Here is a 7061-nt window from a genome sequence, read left to right on the forward strand (position 1 = left end):
ATGGAAGTGCCAAGAATCAAGTTGGGTAGTGAAGGATTTGAAATATCTGCATAGGGTTTGAGTTGTTTAAGTATATCTTCTTTCTATAGCCCTCAAAAATCTATAAATGAAATGATATCTCTCATTCACAATGTGTTGTGATGTGAAGCCTAATCAAACTCTATTTGACATGATTTTCCCCCAGATTATTTCTATGGGGGTTTGGGGGTAGTGCCCCAAAGATGGGGTCAAGGGGCAAGACCACTTGTGGGGTCCTAGGGAAGACAAAAATGACTCTATTATTGGAAAAGATGTCAGTTGTTATTTTTCTATTGGGCGACTTATTCTAGCCCTAGTTTTGTAAACAAAAAAAAATTGTATAAAAAGGCTTAGGGTTATGGATTTCAGAATGTATGATGATATTGTACAACTCTTTGTGGAAGTATTGAGTTACAAGTGGATTATGGATTGTAACCACTAGATAATAATAATATTGGACTTGTTGTTGGTGGACGTAGCCAAGGGATTCAGTGGACCATGTTAAATCCTTTTGTCTTGTGTTCTTTTTCATGTGATTTATTATTTTTTGATATTGGTTATATTTTTATGTAATTGTTATTTCTATGTATGGTTAATCCTAACATCATGTTGTTTCAAAAGGAGTTATTTTACTTGACACCTCTAATTTTTATGGCCCTCACACCAACAAACTTCTACTTGGAAAGGTAGGCTACTTCAAATTAAATATGCACTAATATGATTTTGACAAGTTTTAAAATGATTTGTCTATGTCTAGATTCTGATTTGGAAAATTTTGAGTTGATTTGCTAGCCCTCAAAGGAGTAAGAGACAAAGTTTAGTTGACCACTAATTTTGGAATAAGCTATTTAGGTGGGGTAAGAGACATTTCTATAGATCCTAAGTATTGTTTTTCTTGTTCTAAAGAGAGTTTAAAGAGCCTTGATGTGAATTGCATTGATCTTTATTACCAACATCATGTTGATATCAGAGTAGCCTTTGAAGTTAATGTATGTGCTCTACTCTTCTCTATAGATATATGTAATGTTAATTTCATTACTAAATTATTGTTCTTATGGGTTTTAGTGTATTTTAATAACTTAATTTACATTTTCTTATTCACCTAATTTTTCAAAATCTTCTTGTTGAGTAGTCTCCTTCTTAGATGCATACCAAGATTAGGGGTATGTGGTTATTACTTAGATGCTTAGATGTATACACACTAGTTATTACTTTCTCATATTTTTTTTAGATTAGGTTTTTTTTAATCAACTTTTATAATTGAAGGTAGCAAATACCTTTCATAATATTTACCCATTTAATGATTGAAGCATCTACCTCTCACACTCTTTCTTTCACAAAATTAGGAAACCAAAACTTGAATCCCAATTCATAAAGCTAAAATAAATGTTTAAAAAAAAAAAAAAAAAAAAAAGTTTTATAAATTGGGTCATTTCTCACATGATTAGGGATTTTTCATCTGATTTTTTCTCTTGCTGCCTTACCAAATTTCATATTTAGCAAACACTTGTATTGGTTCTTATCTAAATATGAACACTTGACAATAAATCTTAGTATATGCATTATTATTGTTTAATACTATTATTTATTATCCAATTATTATAGATTGGATAAATGAATAATTTGGTGGAAGAAGGGAAAGTAAAATGCATTGGGCTATATCAAGCATCTACATCAATAATTTGAAGAGTGCTTGATGTTCACCCAATCACAACAATTTAAATAGAATTGTCCTTGTAGACTAGGGACATGCAGAGGATAAAATTCTTCCAACTTGTAGGTATGTGGGTTTATAGCATTAGAATTCTTAATTTTACATTTTCTTCTTTGAATGACTAACACTTAAAAATTTTTACTTGTAGGGAGCTTGGTATAGGAATTTTTCCATATAGCCCTTTAGGCCGAGGATTCTTCTCTTCTAAAACAAAGATTATTGAAGCTTAAGAAATAATGATTTTAGAAAGGTATTTACATTTTTTGAATCTTCTTTGCATTAATAATGATTAATGAAGAATAAACATGTTTTTTCACAATGCCAAAGTTGTAAGCTCATTTTCAACAATTCTTCATTTTTTTACATAATGGCAGGCTCTTTCAACCTTCTGGATTTGTCAAAGTGGATATCTATTTTACTTGAGGACTTCTATGTAGAAGTAGGAAGTTTTGAATTTTTATTTTAAATTATTTAATTATGATTTTTTTTCTATATCTTTATTTATATGATCTTTTTATTTTGTGAGAGTATTTATTTGCATAATTTCCCTAGGATACAAGGAGAGAACCTTGAAAAATACAAGCTTATATTTGAGAAGCTTTCAGTAGTTGCTCTAAGTAAAGGTTACACCCTAGGAGAACTTGTACTTTATTGAGTTCATCACCAAGAAAAGGATAATGTACCAATCCTAGTGACAACCAAATTCAAGAATTTTGATGAGAATGTTGATTCTTTTTTTGTGAAGCCTTCATTTGAAGTGATGAAAGAAATATAATCCATAGTCTCCTCTTGTGGTGTCCATGGAGATCAACATCTTGAAATGGATTTTACATGGATGATGTCAAAAACACCTCCTCCCTCTTCATAAAAAGGAATATGAGTGATTTTGATACTGTATCATTTTATGACCACTTATATGCAAGCCAAATAATCATATTCTAGTTTATTTTCCTCTAATAGGAAGGAAATATATTGACAAAATAACTAGGAAAGTTTACTCTAGAGAGTCCAGAATATTTTCTCAAATGCTATAATAATATTATTGTGTTATGTATGATGAGCTCTTAGAAATATTTGGTTCACATTTTCAAAAATATTTGATAAAGAAGGCTATTCACATTTTCTAAAGATGATTTTATATTTTTTTGAATGATATCTTGAATCTAGAAGATGTAATTAAAATATACAATACTACAAAATATCATCAAAGTCCATTAAGATCTATATAGTAGATCATCCATAATCATGCTAAATATGGAATAAATAATGTTTAAACATCTCACTTCTACAAAGTATGTAGTAGTAAGTCAATTAAAAAGAGAAGATATGAATTTGACACATACTAGGGAAGAGGAGCCAGAACATGTACACCCTAAGTTTAGGAGTTTGTGTGGGTCACCATTGTTAGAATTATTCAGAATAACTAAGATGGAAGATAGAGGGGTGAATCACTTATCCTTAGGTCTATATGTACCAATTAACTTGTAGACACTTCAACCAACTTAGATTTAATCATTAAGTAGCTCAGTCTCTATAGTAATATATTAGTAACATAAAACTTGCAGTCCACTGTCCCAATAATAAAAAACTTACACAATGCAAAACATTAAAAATAAAGTGTCTCAAATAACATCCATACAAGTAAGACACCAAGCTTTAACATGGAAACCCAAAAATGAGAAAAAACACTAGCAACATGTCACCATTATTTTACTCTTCTACAGTGAGCTTTGTTAAGATCCAACCCTATTAAAAGTTACAATACACACTAGTAGGTGTAACCTTGTTAAATGAATTAATCATCCTATTAGGAGTGGCCTTGTTAGAGGACTTAAGAACATTCCATTAGAATGTCACTTTGATTAAAAGATTTACAAATAACTATTAGCTTGACCTTGATTAAATAATTTTAAATTAATAGAATGGTTAGAAAGTAATAATAGGTTGATCTAAATAAATACAACTCACTTTGAAAATACATATCACAAATTTGGTTCAATGGCTAACTCATTAATTCGCCTTCATTATCATCTTCATCACTAATTCACTTGGAAACCTTTAAAGGAATCACTATTCTCCTTAGCTCTTCATTATTCTTCCTTGTGCTCAAATTTTCCAATCAACAATTGGTGTCCTCCTTAAATAGGTAGCTTGATCATTTTCCTCTTAAATGCCACTGTTGATCTTAGGTTAGGTCATATTCATTGAATCCTTCCATTTTTTGGTTTCCTCCTTCCTGATCTATAAAATTATCCAAACTTCTCTTTGAATCCATGTAAAGAAACACTAAAATATGGTTTCCCTTGTATTAAATATTCTAACTTGTCAATTATTATCTCCAACATGCTTTCCATATGCCAAGAATTCAACTATGCTAGATAGGAATTAAGATTCCTTCACAAACCATAAAATGATGTTGCTCAATGAACATTGTATTCCTTGGCCTCAATCATCACTATCTTCTCTCATTTTTTTTGCATTTTCTTCACTCGGTCCATTTAATAGCACTCCATCCAACTTCTCTTTTATTCTATCTTTTGCTAGCACTCGGTTAACATTGAATTTTCTCAACTTCTACTATTTTCTCATTCGACACTAGCATGCCTCAACTTCAACTATAAGTTCTATAATATTGTTTTTTGAAGCTTAGTTAGGCCTAATTATTTTTTCTTTATTGATCATATCTTCTAGGATTTAACTCAACTAACTTCTTTAGTTAATGTTATGATTAAACAACACATTATCTTACCAAGGTCCAATTGGTTAAGTGCCCATATTAATTCCAAATAACTCAACCTTTCCACTAGGTTCTCTTTTTATCTCTTCTCCTCAAATCCTCTTCACCAACCATATTGATATGGCACTCTACTTAGGTAGTAGTTATCTCACCAATAAGGTTTGACATAATAAAAATATAACAATTTTTCCACTTGTAGTTCCAACAATCTCCCACTTTGCCATTGATCAAAACACCTCTAGTTATCATGCAATCCAAAACATTTACTTTCTTCAAGAAGCTCCCTTTGTGTTGGGTATCATATAATCATTAATATTTTTAATTTCATTGTGATTCTCATCTTAGTGTCCAATAATTTCTTTGTATTTTCAATCTAATTCTCATCCATGCAGATTGGATATGAAATTGTTGAAGAAGGAGATTGATGAGAATAGATTGATACAAGTATGATCAATATGTTTCAATCATTACTTTGTCACTGATGTCAAACCTGCCATTTTCTTGTAAGACATCTACTTATATGATTTATGTACTATCACTTATTTGATTGATGAAGAGGATTTGATCAAAAGATGTAACAATAGCACCTATAGGAAAGGTTGAGTTATATTATGTAAATGAGTACAAGAATCAGCTAAGACAGTGATAACATGGTGTATTGATAATCTACTTAAGGTTGCAAAGGTTGGTTACACTAAGCATGTTTAGAAGAACAAGTTAAACAAAGTTTGTCTAGAAAGCTTGATCGATTGGATAGTAGGTGTTGAGCAAACATAGTACAAGCTGAGAAGAAAATTAGTTGAAACTTAGTAAAAGTATATTCTAGTGTATGCAAAGAAAAATAGTGGATGCCAAGTAAAGTTTAGTTGATGTCGAGCACTACTAAACTTTAGTTCATGCCAAGTAATTTTACAGAGAATGTTGAGCATCAAAAGAAAGTCAATGCCAAGTGGCTGCATTACTTGAAAGATTGTGAATTTGATAGATCTAAGTTGACATTTTCTTTTCTTAAATTATGTGAATGAGGTGGAAGATAAGATTGATAAGCTAGTGGCATAGAATTCAAGGTAAACCATTTTGAGGAAAAATAAAATAGAATTGAAGGAGAAGTTTCTATAAGTGATATGGAATAAGGGGTAGATTCATTGAATCCTAACTAATTTGTCCTAATCCTAAATTGGATGATGGAGAATGACCAGAAAAGATCTTAATTTTTTATTTATAGGAATGACTACTTAGAAGCAAGGGTTTTCATGTGCAAGAACATAAGGAAGACAATGAGTCAAGGATTTTGCTTCATCAAGTGACCTAAGAGAAGAGTCTTCATCGGCATGTTAAGCAAGAAGGCTTAAGTGTATGAATGCTTAAAGGGTGAACAAGCTATTGAAATTGAATTGTGTGAAGGCCAAGAAGAATGGAGGACTAAAATAGAGATCTTTAATCTAAAAATGGAGTTTTAAGTTTTGATTAGATCAAGCCTTACTATTACTCTCTAATAATTGTACTAGTCTAGGGTAAATCCTTTGGATTAAGGTTGACCTAACAGTCATTTGTAAATCCTTTAACCGGGTGATATTCCAAGTGAATGGTCTAAAGTCCTTTAACAAAGCTCATTCCTAATAGGGTGATTGAAATCCATTAATAGGATCACATTTAATAGTGTGCATTTTAACCTTTAACAAGTTTGGCCTTTCACAGGGTATCACTTTAGAAGAGTGAAAAAGAGTAGCATGTTACTAGTAGTTTTTCCCAAATTGGGTTCCACATAAATCATTGTGTCAAATGTGTTTCTGAATCTAGTATATTTCATGTTTACATTTCTGCAAATTTATTTGATAGTAACCTACAAGTTTTAAGTGATTACATAAATCTTGTAGATGCATGCATAACAATAAATATTTTATGAGTTCACTAGACTATGAAAAGTTTTTTTTATGCATCTAGATCTTAGATAACTAATTCACCCCCCTCTTAATTATTCTAAAAATTTCCAACAATTGGTATCAAAGCCATCTTCTTAAGAGGACTAGTTTTGAAGGTACAAGAAGCACAAAGATCAAGATGTCAAAAAGAGATGTACCCAAGTTTAATAGATATAACTTTCCTGCATGGAAAAGTTTGATGAAGCTACATCTTAGAAGAATTGGAGATCATGCACTATCTACCATTAGTACTGAGCATGTTGATCTTATTGGAGCCCCAACTATAGAAGATATGAAAAAGAAGAAAGAACATAACCAGGCAATCTTGGATATTGCCTTTTCCCTAAGCTATGTTGAATTTGATGATATCAAAAGTCTTGATAGTGCAAATAAAATGTGTGTAGTGTCCCCACTAATAGGGTTAGTTAGGGAAAAGTAATACCTACAAAATAAATGTTAGAATCACAATAATAATAAACTGACTATATAATTTTAACCTCTAAGTTAACCCCAATCTTAAGGACGTTTCTAGATTGGGCTTCTTAGCTCATAACTACCTCACCATCATCCTGGGAGCACACCCTTTAATATTTTTCTTGGATGAGCATCCTTTATCCAAGGCCAACGACATATGCATATGTTTGACAACATCAAAATATTTTGACACATC

At 31.1% G+C, this 7061-nt stretch overlaps 1 pseudogene; it reads left to right on the forward strand.

Annotated features, from left to right (window-relative positions):
* On the forward strand, nucleotides 1-2612 carry LOC149576756 (putative aldo-keto reductase 4; annotated as a pseudogene).
* The last annotated feature ends 4449 nt before the right edge of the window (nucleotides 2613-7061 follow it).

Source organism: Cupressus sempervirens, chromosome 1, assembly GCF_028749045.1.
Source record: "Cupressus sempervirens isolate cs-2001-9-10 chromosome 1, ASM2874904v1, whole genome shotgun sequence".
Classification (NCBI taxonomy): domain Eukaryota; kingdom Viridiplantae; phylum Streptophyta; class Pinopsida; order Cupressales; family Cupressaceae; genus Cupressus; species Cupressus sempervirens.